The sequence below is a fragment of the Zonotrichia albicollis genome, chromosome 9 (assembly GCF_047830755.1).
Source record: "Zonotrichia albicollis isolate bZonAlb1 chromosome 9, bZonAlb1.hap1, whole genome shotgun sequence".
Classification (NCBI taxonomy): domain Eukaryota; kingdom Metazoa; phylum Chordata; class Aves; order Passeriformes; family Passerellidae; genus Zonotrichia; species Zonotrichia albicollis.
In genome coordinates, this window is record NC_133827.1 from 13,649,241 (window position 1) to 13,663,858 (window position 14,618).

Sequence of the window (14,618 nt, forward strand, 5' to 3'; positions counted from 1 at the left end):
ACCTGGGCTGGGCCTGCTGTCCCTGCTCAGCACAGCACCGTGCGTGCAGCACTGCATGCAACATCCCCGGCTTCCTGCCCTTCTCCTACAGTTTGTTTGCAACTTCCTCAAGAGAATTGAGGAGGAAGAGACCATCGCCACGGGCATGGGCGTCAGACCATACTCGCCCATCCTCCTAAGCAAGACCGGTGCTGCCCTGCTGTGTATGCTTGTAGAGGACGATTTTTACACTCCAAAGCAAGTAAGCAGCCTGTGGCCAGGCTTTGATCCTCCCAGCAATTGCTGGGCCTCCCAATCCATGCATGCTGCTTGCTGTGAGCCTTTCACGCCACATGGCAGTGGGGTGGGAAGGGAAGCACTCCTCTGGGGAAGCTGGGAACATTGCTCCCTCTGGCAGCATTCCAAGTCTCCCCGTGCCTTCTCCAGGTGCCTGCCATGGTGAGCTACATCCACCAGTGGCTCACGGCCAATGGTTCTGCTGAGCACAGGCTGGACAAGACCCTGCTGGATCTCACCCAAGCACAGCCAAATGACGCAGTCGTGACGCTCCTGCGCGTGGCCCCGTCCTGTGACAGGTATGGGGCCCACCTGCCCACAGGGCTCAGGCCTCCCCAGCCCATCACCCTGCACAGCCTGCCCCAGGTGTCGGAGCAACAGAGAGTTCCAGGGCCCTCTGGATGCTCCCTTTCCCAGCCCTGCCATGTCAGCCCCTGAGCCTGCTGCCATGCTCCCTTGCCGCCTCTCAGGGCTCTCTCCCCACAGGGCTGGGCTGTCTGGCTGCTGCTGGCAGGGGGGCAGTGGGCACAGGCAGAAATGGCAGCCGGCTCAGCTGCCCCCGCTGCTGTGTCTGAGAGCCCCCTGAGACACAGCTCTAACCCCACAGAGCTGCCGTGGCCATGTGGAAGACCATCATGGGCTCAGCCAGGACTGCGGAGCTGGCGCAGCTGATCCTCCTGGATGTGCTGGGGAGCTGGCCAGAGTACAGCACCTGCACCTCCAACGGGGACGAAACGGCTGTCTTTGCCCTGGCTGTGAGTTTCTGCAACTGGCCTTTGCAGGCCCCAAGGCTGCCTCTCCAGCAGCTCTCCATTTTCCTTCCCCCACTGCATCTCCCTGCCTCAGGCGCTGGCCTGAAACCTGGCCCAGGGGCAGCTTCAGCCCCACCAGGCCCCGTGCTCCCCCTGCCATGGTCTCTCCTGGCCTCTCCCTGCCACGCTCGCGCCCTGCCACACACACACGCCTCGGCACTGAGCGCTGTCTCATGGGGCTTTGTCCTTTGCAGGCAACGGTGGTGATGTGGAAGATCCTCCAGGTGCCCTGTCTCCCACGGATCTTGAAGGTGTATTTCCCCCGCCTACTTGTGCATCTGCTATTCCAAGTGTTCTTCAGCACTCTGGATATGCCAGAGGAGGTCGACACCTTCTGGAAGGGATGCCAGGAAGAGCACGGCCTTGCCACCAGCCCCAACAGGTGCTCCATCCCACTCCTCCTGTCCCTGCCACGTGGCCTGCCAAGGAGCCAGTGCTGCCAGTGTGACCAGGGCTTTGCTGTGCACACAGGTTTGCTGTGCGCACCCTGAAGTCCCTGCTCTGCCTTCTCCGCTGCGAGGATGTGGTGGTGGCAATGGAGCGCAGGTGTGCCTGGGACACGCTGCTCTCTCTTGACACTCACCACTTTGCCGTGGCTCTGCTTGCCAGGTGAGACCCCCTTCTCCCCACTGCCTCTGACAATGCTGCTCTGTGCCCAGGTGCCCCACAAAGTGTCCGTGGTGGCCATGGCTCAGAGGGCCTTGTCACTGAGGGATGCCCAAGCAGACCGGAAAAGCCTGGCAGAGGAGGGTGCCCATGAGCAACCAACTCCCAAATGGCCCATGTCCCCTTGCTGGAAGGGTGCTGGGGAAAGAGGAGAACTGGGTGAGTCACGCCTGGGAGAGGTTTGCCCCACTGCATCAGGGTCTTGTTTCCTTTTTCCCCTCTTCAGAGAAATCCGCTGCTTAGCCATCCACTTCTGTTCCGCGGTTGCATTCTACCTGCTCGCCCTGCTCGGCAAAGAGATGCCATACTGGGATTTCCCTGCCCTGGCATTCCTTGTGGAGGTGAGCCTCAAGGCCAGCGCTGCCTGGCTGAGCGGCCTCCCAGCCCTCTGGCCTCTGGCAGCCACAGCTGCCAGGACAGTGCCCGTGCCCTGTGCTGCTGCCTGGGCCCGGCCCTGTGCGCTGCTGGGCTCTGCACGGCTCAGGCCAGTGCCCCCTTCTCAGCCTTCAAGGGATTCTTGCCCGAGCAGCTGACTGAGGGCCTCGGAGTGCCAAGTGAACGGCCTGGCCAGTGTGCAACCTGCAGAGCGAGCACATGGCCAGGCGTTACTTGGCACTCCGAGGCCTCGTAGTGCTGGGCAAGAATCCCTTGATGGTGAGAAGGGGGCACTGGCTGAAGCCGTGCAGGCAGCAGCGTGGGGCTGGGCAACGCAGTCGCTTGGCCTTGCCTGGGCTTCGGCCGCTGGGGCAGCTCTTCCCATCTCTCCTGCTTCCCACTTCAGCTGCCCCAGTGCTTCGGGACAGGCCTTTGGCCTCTGGGCCCTGCGGCAGCAGGGCGGCCTTTCACAAAGTTGTGTTCCACACAGGCTGAAAAAATGCGGAGCCTGACTGAAAGTCTAATGGAGCTCCTGGAGGAAAATGACAGCGACATGATCAGGATGAGCATTCTTCTACTCAGATATTTGCTCCTGGATAATGGTGCTCCAATAGCCACCCCCATCGCCCTGCAGCTGGCTGAGGCGCTCCTGCCACTCTTTGACAGCGTAAGGCTCTGTGCCCACCGCCACAGCCACTGGCTGCTGCCCGGACCCTTGGGTGCCCTGTGCAGATGCACGCCTGTGCCCTGGGGGGCCTGAAGCAGCTGATGCTCAGGTCTTTTGCCCTTTCCTTTCATCCAGGATGATATCCAGGTGCAGCTGAGCTCCATGGCTCTCTTTCAAGAGATGCTGGACTTATTAACAGAAGAGGCAAGAAAGGCCCTCAAGTCCCACGTGCGCCAGAGCCTGCTCCCTCTCTACTTCCACTGCCATGACGAGAATCAGACTGTTGCTGAGGTGAGCACTTGTGGCCAGCTGCTGTGCCCCTGGCAGGGGCTTGGGCTGCCGCCTGCCCTGGCACCTTGTGGGCTGCAGCCTCCTCCAGCCTGTGCCACTGGGATGCTCCTGTGCCCTGGACTGTGGGGCCATCTGTGCACGTCTGTCCCTCTCCAGGCCTCCCGGGAAACGCTGCATTCCTCAGCCAGATTCCTGAAGAGGAGGGATATAGAACAAATGCTGCACGTGGATCAGAGCTTTGGGGAGTGCCTGGTAAGTACAGCAGAGATCGCCCAGCCTCAGCATGGCGAAGGTCCCTGAGGGCGGTGCTCAGTGTGCGGGGCTAACAGCTGTGCCCGCTGCTGCAGCCAGAGGCCGCGCGGGCTCTTCTCCAGGCTCCCGTGGGCCTGAGTCGGGTGCCCATGGAGCCCCGGCCCGGCGGGGCTGCGGGGCGGCACCACGGCTCCCCGGGCAGCAGCCGGCCCTCTGCCCCCTGCCCTCGGGAGCCCCTGGCCAGCGGCTGCTGGCCGCGCCTCAGGGCTGTGCGGGCAGGCGAGGCCGGCGATGGGCGCAGGCAGCGCCCGGCCCAGGAGCTGAGCCCGCGCCAACCCTTCCCTCCTGCCGCTCTCTGCAGCTGGCAGAGGACAGGAGCCGAGCGGCCGAGCACCTGCGCCGGGCACTGCACTACCTGCAGAGCCCACAGGAGTCCCTGCGAGAGGCGGCCGTCAGGTTCATGGGTGAGTCCCGAGCCCGGGCTCCTCCCCGGCCCGCCTGCTCGGCAGCTCGGCCCCGGCCCCGCCTGCTGCCCCGGCAGCGCCGGCCCGGCCCTGGAGCCCCGCCTGGCCTGGGCGTTGCTGCCGCCCTGTGGCAGCCGTGCCCTGGGGCGGCAGCGTGCGGCAAGGGCCCGGGCTGAGCTCTGCCTGGCCGGCAGCCCGTGTGGCCACAGCGCCGGCAGCGCCGCTGGCAGGGAGCTGTGCCGCTGGGGCCGTGACAGGCTCTGTGTTCACAGGCATGGCCGGGCGGCACCTGAGGGGGCAGCAGCAAGAGCTGCGGCTGATCTGCACTGGTGAGTGAGTGAGGGCAGCGGGCTGACCGCGGGGGCTGGAGGGGGCAGCTGCAAGCCCTGCCCCGGCTGCGGAGGGATCTGCACCCGTGGGCAGAGCACACAGACATATCAGGGCTACGTGTGCCATTCGTGGCCAGCAACTTCGGGCTGATCCCCTGGCTCCCTGCTCCCTGCGGGCCATGGCCAGAGACGACCGGGATGGCCCTGGCAGGGGGCTCTCCTCGGCTCCCTACATATGCGGGATGTGACCTTGCCTCTGTTCCTCTTTCTTGCAGCCCTTGAAGGAATGGCATATGACAGCAGCCCTGCAATCAGAGATGCTGCAGTAGAATTTTGTTTAGTTCTCCGGGCTCTTGAGAGAGCTCCCTACTCCCCATGGCAGAAGCTGCGAGATCGATTCCGCAGTGCATGGAGGAAACGGCCTCGTCTTTGCTGCACTGCCTTACTATTCTGCTGCAGCTCCCCGGAGAGGTGATCTGCAACACGCAGTCTGCTTGGGCCATTTGAGCCAGCAGGAATTTTCTTTTGCCTTCTTCTAGATTTTTGTGTTTGTATTTCTGTTGTTTTTGATTGTGTAAATATAAAATATCTTAGAATACACAGAGTCCCGGGATCTTTCTTTTCCTGCGCAAGGTCTGTAGGGCATAAGAGAAGAGGGGGAAAAGGTTGCTTGTACTCAGCCAGCTGCCCAGGCGTGCAGTGTTGCAGGGAAAATGGCCAGAAGCCTTTTGGCCTTTGTTGGTTCCCCTGAAGCCTTTGTGCTGCCCACAGAGCGGCTGGGCAGGGGCCGGAGCTGTGGGGACCCCTGCCAGAGCGGTGCCTGGAGATGGCCACAAGCCCTGTGCCGGACAGGAAAGGCCATCCGTGTCCTCCTGCCCGTTGCTGCTGGCTGCAGTGCTGAGGGCTCCCAAGTGCCTCTGGATGGGGCTCCTCTGGAGCTGCTGTGGGGCTGCGGCGCTGCTGCCGGCAAGCTTGGCCAGGCTGGGGGAGACCCTGAGGGGCTGAGGCACTGCTAAACCCTGAGCAATTGGCTGGCAGAGGCCATAAGGAGCCCCCTGGCAGCCACCTCGATCCTGACAGCCGGCTGCTCTGGCGCTTCCAGGTCGGTGGCCGGTTGGAGGGACGCCCTGGAATCAGGCGTGGAACCCTGGTCCTGGCCTTTCAGGGCTGTGAGGCCAGCTGTTGTGGGGCTGGGGGGGTGCCCTCCCAGCGCTCCAGACTGGAGCCCCCCGCCCCTCAGCCTTAGGCATTGAGCTCCACTGCCTGATATTCAAGTCTTGTTCCTCTTGCTGTGGGGGAGGCCGAGCTCTGTGGCTTTAGGCCCCATGGAGCCAGAAGAGCAGCAGCTTTGAGCCCACAGGGGCCACAGAAAGGCCCTCTCGGACCACGGACCGTCCTGTCCTTCCCAGGCCAGGGACACATGAGAGTGCAGCGGGCACCTTCAGGGTGCCACGCTGGCTTTGCACTGGGCCACCTCCCTGTGCTGTGCACGGCTGGCTCTTTGCTTTGCTGCTCTCAGCCTTGTGTCGTCATACTCCTCTGGCTGCCTGCAGCCAGGGGCAGCCCTATCAGGAGGGTGAAAGGCCCCGTCTCCAACATCTCAAGAGGGAAATGGAGCTCTCCCGGCCCTCAGCCCACGCTGTAAGCAGAGCAGAGCCTTTTCCCCAGCCCCGTTGCCTTTCTGCCTGCTTCTGGTCCCTGGCCACCGTGACCCACTGCACTCGCTCTGAGTCACCTACAGCATGCCTCGTGCCTCTTGATTTGCTGACCCTGGGATGTGAGGCTCACTGAGGGAAAGGTGGCTGTCCCAATGTTGAGGGCACACGTGGCTCACTGAGCAGACTTGAGGCTTCCCCAGCAGCTTGCAGGTGCCTTATGTGTCATGTTACAGTGCTTGTGCTCCTGCCTCTTCCTGTCCCTCTTCTCACCCTCACCCAAGCTTCACCCTCTGACCTACCTTCAATAAACCCTGTTGCATCAGACACGGTGTCAAGAGCCCTCCTTCGGCTGCCGGTCCAGCGCACGTTACAACCTCCGGGCCGGGGAGCAAGGTGGGGCTGGGGGCGCTGGTCTCTCAGCCCAAGAGGGAACGGCTCTCGACAGCACCTGCCCATGGACATTCCCCGCACACAAAAAAATCATCTCCAAGTTTAGCTAGTAAGCTAGTAAGGTATAAACCATTAATTGCCTGGAAATCTGGCACTAGTCTCTGAGTTCCATTAGGTTTCTTTATTGCTGATGTAGCAGTATTAAATTTTGACTGCCATTCTTCCAATAGTCCTGATGTCAAGGATTTTATTGATTGTTGGCTCGATTCCTTTCCTAGCTTCTAATCTTCAAGGGTATTGCTTTCTGACTACTGGCCCAACTCTTGTCTGTAGCTCAATTTTCATAGGGTCTGCTTGTTTTGATTTTCCTGGGCTATCAGATACTATCCCATACTCTTGGGTACACCTGATTCAATACTTGCTCTAACTAGTTCTTCTTGTTTGTTGGTCTGGTGTCAATTGTCAGTCCTACTGCTAAAACCGCTCCTTTGTCTTCAGGTACCTTCCATAGAAGTTTTCTTTTTCTAAACGGAACTGTTGCTTCCAAATTTTCAAGCAAATCTCTGCATAGGACAGATTTGGGTGAGTTTGGTAAAGAAAGAAACTGATGTATTCCCATTTTCTTCTTGATTTTACATCAAAGTGGTTTCAGGAAGAATGCATTTTCTGGCTGCCCTATAGTTGCTCCTATTGCTTGAAGATAGTTTTCACTTTTGGGTATCAGTGCTTGATTCAAGAGTGAAAATGTGTCTCCACTATTTCTTAAAATTTCAACTTCTTCATCATTCTTTAGCTGTATTTTAAACAGTGGCCTGCTAGGGTAAGAATTGCCAGTCTCGGTCATTTCTTATCATCTAGAGTGGCTGCAAGAGTTTGGTGTACTTTGTCGTCTAACTCTGGGCACTGGCCCTATTTCCAGTGTCCTGATTTCTTACAAGATGCACATTGATTTGCGTCCAGCTTGGTCTGTGGCTGCTTTGAACCTCCTCTGCCTCTGCTATTTTCGACCCTGCCTCTGCTTCAACCACGCCTACATCCGTCCACTCCCTGGTGCTGATCCAGAGCTGCCACCATGGCTGCAGGGAGCTCTTTTTCTTTTTCCCTCTCTTGACTTGGGTACACTTTCTACTTTTGATGTAGTGTCTAAAAGCTTGCGTCACTGCTCAGTGTTCTTCGAACACTTCTCAAACTCAGACGGGCTTGGTGCTGTGACCATTTCCCTGGGGTGTTCCAGTTTGTGTTTATTTATCTGTTATCATAGAATGGTTTGTTTTCAGGTACCCCTGGGTTCTGCCCTCCCTCAAAGCTGTCCCTCATGCCATTCCCCACTCTTTGTACCAGCTCCTTCCCTGCCTCTCAAGATAATCCAGCTCTTTATTCCTGAACCTTCCCTGTCACTTTTGCCTTGGACCAATCCCTGACTGCACCACCCCTTTGGAATTCCTCTATTGCTGGAAGCCCCACTGGCCCATGTGACCTACCCTCTCCTCCCATCTGTCCTAATTAGTCCCAAGAACCTGATGGAATCCCCTCGCTCCTCCCCTGCGGATTCCTTATTGCTCAATCGTTTGTATCCACCCCCTGAGTTGTACCCCGATAAAATCCCGTGCACAGAAGTGCTGGCGGCTCTTTGCTGCCGAATCCTTCCCTTGGAATAGGCCTTGGCCTGTGGAACCTCACAATCGAGGAGCCTCCTCCTTCTCTTTGGCCTGCTCCGTGCTGCAGTTAGTGGATCCTGAAGCACTGAGCGGTGGCTCACCAGGGTCAGCCGCGGGCGGGACCCAAGCCTTGGCCGTTCCCCGCTCCCGGCGCAGCGCCGCAGTTTTCCCAAGAGCCAGCCCGGGCTCCGCTGGGCTGCGTCAACGGGGAACCCGTCCCAGTGCCTGACTGTGCTCTGGGTGAAAAACCTTGATCTGATACGGAAATGAAACTTGCCCTGTCCCAGCTCCCTGCCCTTTTCTCCGGTCCTATCACTGGTCCCAGCAGTGACGAGAGCTGCAGCAGCCCCTCTGATTCCTCTCAGGAGGACGTTGAAGACCACAATGACGCCCTTTACTCTCCTCCAGGCTGAACAAAGTGCCTTCAGCCGCATCCAGGGCTTCCCCTCCAGGCCACACTCCATCCTTGCAGTCCTCCTTTGCATTCTGGCTAATGGTTTCATATCTTTTGATATTGTACTGCCCAAAAGTGCGCCCGTCTGCTTCCAGCGCTTCTCTTGGCTGCTGCTTCAGGGTGTGGGCACCATCATCAGAGACACAGAAGAGCTTCTCCTCCCAGAGTTGTCCTTATCCTCCGCACTTCCACCTCTCTGCCTTGATGTTCACTGGGGAACTTGCCACTTTGTGGCCGCTCATTGCTGTGCTCAGCAGGGACACACTTTTGTTTGGACATGAGCTGCCAGAGCAAGACATGCAGCAACTGAAGCTGAGAAATGCAGAGGCTGGGCAGATTCCGTTTTTTCCAGAATGTGGGAAGGAGAGTGAGAAAAGCACAAGGAAATTTCAGCCTGTTAACTTTGCAATCTAATTGCCCTGGGAAACTCAGCAATGGATGGTGCTCTGGTGCTACTGCCAATGCCTTCCATGAGAAAAATTCATTTCAGGAAGGAGCAACATCATCTGACAGAGACCAAGTGTGCCAGCAGTTGCTCCAGGTGCTCCTGCCATCAGCCCCTGCAGGAAAGAGGCACAGCCCCCAAGGCACGTGGCCTTTGGCTCCTTCTGGCACAGAAAGCCCCCAGGGGCCACAGGTCTGTGGGGCAGGAGACGGGCACCAGTGCTGCCAGGGCTCGGGGGCTGGCAGGTCTGCTTGGCCGGGGACTCTGCCACACCTGCTGATGTCAGCGCTCCCCGGGCCCCAGGCCTCAGAGCAGCATTGGGGCCCGGGCCCACACGTTCCTTGTGCGTGTCACACCGGCAGCTTTAGGACGGCCACCAGCCGGGACGTGTCCCAAGGAGGCCGTGCCAGCTTCCCTGCAAGGCCCCGTGCCCTTCCCAGAACGGCTGCGTCGGCAGCCCTGGGGGCTCCTTCTGCTGCCCTGAGCCCACAGAGCATGGCAGCGTTTGCTGATGCTCTGAGCCCTTCTTAAAGACCCTGTCGGCCTTGCTTAGGCTCCTGGGGCCAGCCATTCCTTCCAAACTGGGCCCCTTTGGGTGGGCTGGGCGTGGCCCCAGGGCAGGTGGCAGTGTGTGCAAGGGCCCTCGGTGACACGGTGCCGCACACTCACTGTGACATGGAGCGGGTGTCCAAGGGCCCTTTGTGACACGGGGTGACATAGGGGCTGGAGGTGACAAGAGCACGCCACAGTGCTCAGAGCACGCGACGGGACAGGACGGGACCGAGCGGTGTCTTGAGGAGTCCCCGCACAGCGCGCTCGTTCGCGTCCCACCCGGAGCTTTTCTGAAGCCTTGTTCCTGCAGCTGAGCTCCAGGCCAGACCACAGGACTTGCTGACCCGTGGTCTCCCTGGGGCTTCTCTTCTGCAGGTGCCCTTGAGGCCATATCATAGTCCTTGTCAGGAGTCCCCTGTCCTTGTGGCAGGGGCCCTTGAGACCGAGGGCAGGACTTGCTGTCCTGTAGCCTTCCTGAGGCTTCTTACTTGAAGGTGCCTTCCAGGCACCACTGCAGCACTTGGTGAGTTGGAGCTTTTCCAAGGCAACTCTCCTGCAAATAGCCACAAATCCAGGCAGAGACATGGAGCAGAGACACCCGGCAGTGCCTGAGCTGGCCTGGGTGGAGGAGGAGGAAGGCGGCCCTTCAGCTGCCCCGGCACAGCAGACTGAAGAGGTGGTGCCGTTTCAGCCACCGCAGGAGGGTGAGTGGCAGAGCTGGGCCACAGGACTGGTGCCTGCTGCCAGCTTGAACCCCATGCCGTGCCGTGCTGTGCCATGCTATCCCTGGGGACGTGCCCACGGACAGGACGGAAGAGGGGCCGGGCAGAAACCCCGCAGTGGCCGTGCTCCATCCCCTGGGCCATCCCGGGGCTCTCTCTGCCTGGGGATGGCAGGGCTGGGCCGTGTTGTCCGGCCTGTCCCGCAGCCCCTCATCTCTGGCTGCGCTCGCTCTTTGCCAGATGCAGCCCTGGAGCGCACACAAGAGCAGGAGTCCAGCCGTGGCCGCTTCCGCAGGACAGCGCAGGTACCTGCAGCCACCCCCACCTGGGCTGGGCCTGCTGTCCCTGCTCAGCACAGCACCGTGCGTGCAGCACTGCATGCAACATCCCCGGCTTCCTGCCCTTCTCCTACAGTTTGTTTGCAACTTCCTCAAGAGAATTGAGGAGGAAGAGACCATCGCCACGGGCATGGGCGTCAGACCATACTCGCCCATCCTCCTAAGCAAGACCGGTGCTGCCCTGCTGTGTATGCTTGTAGAGGACGATTTTTACACTCCAAAGCAAGTAAGCAGCCTGTGGCCAGGCTTTGATCCTCCCAGCAATTGCTTGGCCTCCCAATCCATGCATGCTGCTTGCTGTGAGCCTTTCACGCCACATGGCAGTGGGGTGGGAAGGGAAGCACTCCTCTGGGGAAGCTGGGAACATTGCTCCCTCTGGCAGCATTCCAAGTCTCCCCGTGCCTTCTCCAGGTGCCTGCCATGGTGAGCTACATCCACCAGTGGCTCACGGCCAATGGTTCTGCTGAGCACAGGCTGGACAAGACCCTGCTGGATCTCACCCAAGCACAGCCAAATGACGCAGTCGTGACGCTCCTGCGCGTGGCCCCGTCCTGTGACAGGTATGGGGCCCACCTGCCCACAGGGCTCAGGCCTCCCCAGCCCATCACCCTGCACAGCCTGCCCCAGGTGTCGGAGCAACAGAGAGTTCCAGGGCCCTCTGGATGCTCCCTTTCCCAGCCCTGCCATGTCAGCCCCTGAGCCTGCTGCCATGCTCCCTTGCCGCCTCTCAGGGCTCTCTCCCCACAGGGCTGGGCTGTCTGGCTGCTGCTGGCAGGGGGGCAGTGGGCACAGGCAGAAATGGCAGCCGGCTCAGCTGCCCCCGCTGCTGTGTCTGAGAGCCCCCTGAGACACAGCTCTAACCCCACAGAGCTGCCGTGGCCATGTGGAAGACCATCATGGGCTCAGCCAGGACTGCGGAGCTGGCGCAGCTGATCCTCCTGGATGTGCTGGGGAGCTGGCCAGAGTACAGCACCTGCACCTCCAACGGGGACGAAACGGCTGTCTTTGCCCTGGCTGTGAGTTTCTGCAACTGGCCTTTGCAGGCCCCAAGGCTGCCTCTCCAGCAGCTCTCCATTTTCCTTCCCCCACTGCATCTCCCTGCCTCAGGCGCTGGCCTGAAACCTGGCCCAGGGGCAGCTTCAGGCCCACCAGGCCCCGTGCTCCCCCTGCCATGGTCTCTCCTGGCCTCTCCCTGCCACGCTCGCGCCCTGCCACACACACACGCCTCGGCACTGAGCGCTGTCTCATGGGGCTTTGTCCTTTGCAGGCAACGGTGGTGATGTGGAAGATCCTCCAGGTGCCCTGTCTCCCACGGATCTTGAAGGTGTATTTCCCCCGCCTACTTGTGCATCTGCTATTCCAAGTGTTCTTCAGCACTCTGGATATGCCAGAGGAGGTCGACACCTTCTGGAAGGGATGCCAGGAAGAGCACGGCCTTGCCACCAGCCCCAACAGGTGCTCCATCCCACTCCTCCTGTCCCTGCCACGTGGCCTGCCAAGGAGCCAGTGCTGCCAGTGTGACCTGGGCTTTGCTGTGCACACAGGTTTGCTGTGCGCACCCTGAAGTCCCTGCTCTGCCTTCTCCGCTGCGAGGATGTGGTGGTGGCAATGGAGCGCAGGTGTGCCTGGGACACGCTGCTCTCTCTTGACACTCACCACTTTGCCGTGGCTCTGCTTGCCAGGTGAGACCCCCTTCTCCCCACTGCCTCTGACAATGCTGCTCTGTGCCCAGGTGCCCCACAAAGTGTCCGTGGTGGCCATGGCTCAGAGGGCCTTGTCACTGAGGGATGGCCAAGCAGACCGGAAAAGCCTGGCAGAGGAGGGTGCCCATGAGCAACCAACTCCCAAATGGCCCATGTCCCCTTGCTGGAAGGGTGCTGGGGAAAGATGAGAACTGGGTGAGTCACGCCTGGGAGAGGTTTGCCCCACTGCATCAGGGTCTTGTTTCCTTTTTCCCCTCTTCAGAGAAATCCGCCGCTTAGCCATCCACTTCTGTTCCGCGGTTGCATTCTACCTGCTCGCCCTGCTCGGCAAAGAGATGCCATACTGGGATTTCCCTGCCCTGGCATTCCTTGTGGAGGTGAGCCTCAAGGCCAGCGCTGCCTGGCTGAGCGGCCTCCCAGCCCTCTGGCCTCTGGCAGCCACAGCTGCCAGGACAGTTCCCGTGCCCTGTGCTGCTGCCTGGGCCCGGCCCTGTGCGCTGCTGGGCTCCTGCCGGCCGACCGGCTCCCCTGTCACTGCCCTGTGCCTTTCAGGTCCTCGAGTGCCTGGACTTGAGGGAATGCAGTGACAGTGTTCTGGAGATCCTGGCACAGAACCTGCAGAGCGAGCACATGGCCAGGCGTTACTTGGCACTCCGAGGCCTCATAGTGCTGGGCAAGAATCCCTTGATGGTGAGAAGGGGGCACTGGCTGAAGCCGTGCAGGCAGCAGCGTGGGGCTGGGCAACGCAGTCGCTTGGCCTTGCCTGGGCTTCGGCCGCTGGGGCAGCTCTTCCCATCTCTCCTGCTTCCCACTTCAGCTGCCCCAGTGCTTCGGGACAGGCCTTTGGCCTCTGGGCCCTGCGGCAGCAGGGCGGCCTTTCACAAAGTTGTGTTCCACACAGGCTGAAAAAATGCGGAGCCTGACTGAAAGTCTAATGGAGCTCCTGGAGGAAAATGACAGCGACATGATCAGGATGAGCATTCTTCTACTCAGATATTTGCTCCTGGATAATGGTGCTCCAATAGCCACCCCCATCGCCCTGCAGCTGGCTGAGGCGCTCCTGCCACTCTTTGACAGCGTAAGGCTCTGTGCCCACCGCCACAGCCACTGGCTGCTGCCCGGACCCTTGGGTGCCCTGTGCAGATGCACGCCTGTGCCCTGGGGGGCCTGAAGCAGCTGATGCTCAGGTCTTTTGCCCTTTCCTTTCATCCAGGATGATATCCAGGTGCAGCTGAGCTCCATGGCTCTCTTTCAAGAGATGCTGGACTTATTAACAGAAGAGGCAAGAAAGGCCCTCAAGTCCCACGTGCGCCAGAGCCTGCTCCCTCTCTACTTCCACTGCCATGACGAGAATCAGACTGTTGCTGAGGTGAGCACTTGTGGCCAGCTGCTGTGCCCCTGGCAGGGGCTTGGGCTGCCGCCTGCCCTGGCACCTTGTGGGCTGCAGCCTCCTCCAGCCTGTGCCACTGGGATGCTCCTGTGCCCTGGACTGTGGGGCCATCTGTGCACGTCTGTCCCTCTCCAGGCCTCCCGGGAAACGCTGCATTCCTCAGCCAGATTCCTGAAGAGGAGGGATATAGAACAAATGCTGCACGTGGATCAGAGCTTTGGGGAGTGCCTGGTAAGTACAGCAGAGATCGCCCAGCCTCAGCATGGCGAAGGTCCCTGAGGGCGGTGCTCAGTGTGCGGGGCTAACAGCTGTGCCCGCTGCTGCAGCCAGAGGCCGCGCGGGCTCTTCTCCAGGCTCCCGTGGGCCTGAGTCGGGTGCCCATGGAGCCCCGGCCCGGCGGGGCTGCGGGGCGGCACCACGGCTCCCCGGGCAGCAGCCGGCCCTCTGCCCCCTGCCCTCGGGAGCCCCTGGCCAGCGGCTGCTGGCCGCGCCTCAGGGCTGTGCGGGCAGGCGAGGCCGGCGATGGGCGCAGGCAGCGCCCGGCCCAGGAGCTGAGCCCGCGCCAACCCTTCCCTCCTGCCGCTCTCTGCAGCTGGCAGAGGACAGGAGCCGAGCGGCCGAGCACCTGCGCCGGGCACTGCACTACCTGCAGAGCCCACAGGAGTCCCTGCGAGAGGCGGCCGTCAGGTTCATGGGTGAGTCCCGAGCCCGGGCTCCTCCCCGGCCCGCCTGCTCGGCAGCTCGGCCCCGGCCCCGCCTGCTGCCCCGGCAGCGCCGGCCCGGCCCTGGAGCCCCGCCTGGCCTGGGCGTTGCTGCCGCCCTGTGGCAGCCGTGCCCTGGGGCGGCAGCGTGCGGCAAGGGCCCGGGCAGAGCTCTGCCTGGCCGGCAGCCCGTGTGGCCACAGCGCCGGCAGCGCCGCTGGCAGGGAGCTGTGCCGCTGGGGCCGTGACAGGCTCTGTGTTCACAGGCATGGCCGGGCGGCACTTGAGGGGGCAGCAGCAAGAGCTGCGGCTGATCTGCACTGGTGAGTGAGTGAGGGCAGCGGGCTGACCGCGGGGGCTGGAGGGGGCAGCTGCAAGCCCTGCCCCGGCTGCGGAGGGATCTGCACCCGTGGGCAGAGCACACAGACATATCAGGGCTACGTGTGCCATTCGTGGCCAGCAACTTCGGGCTGAT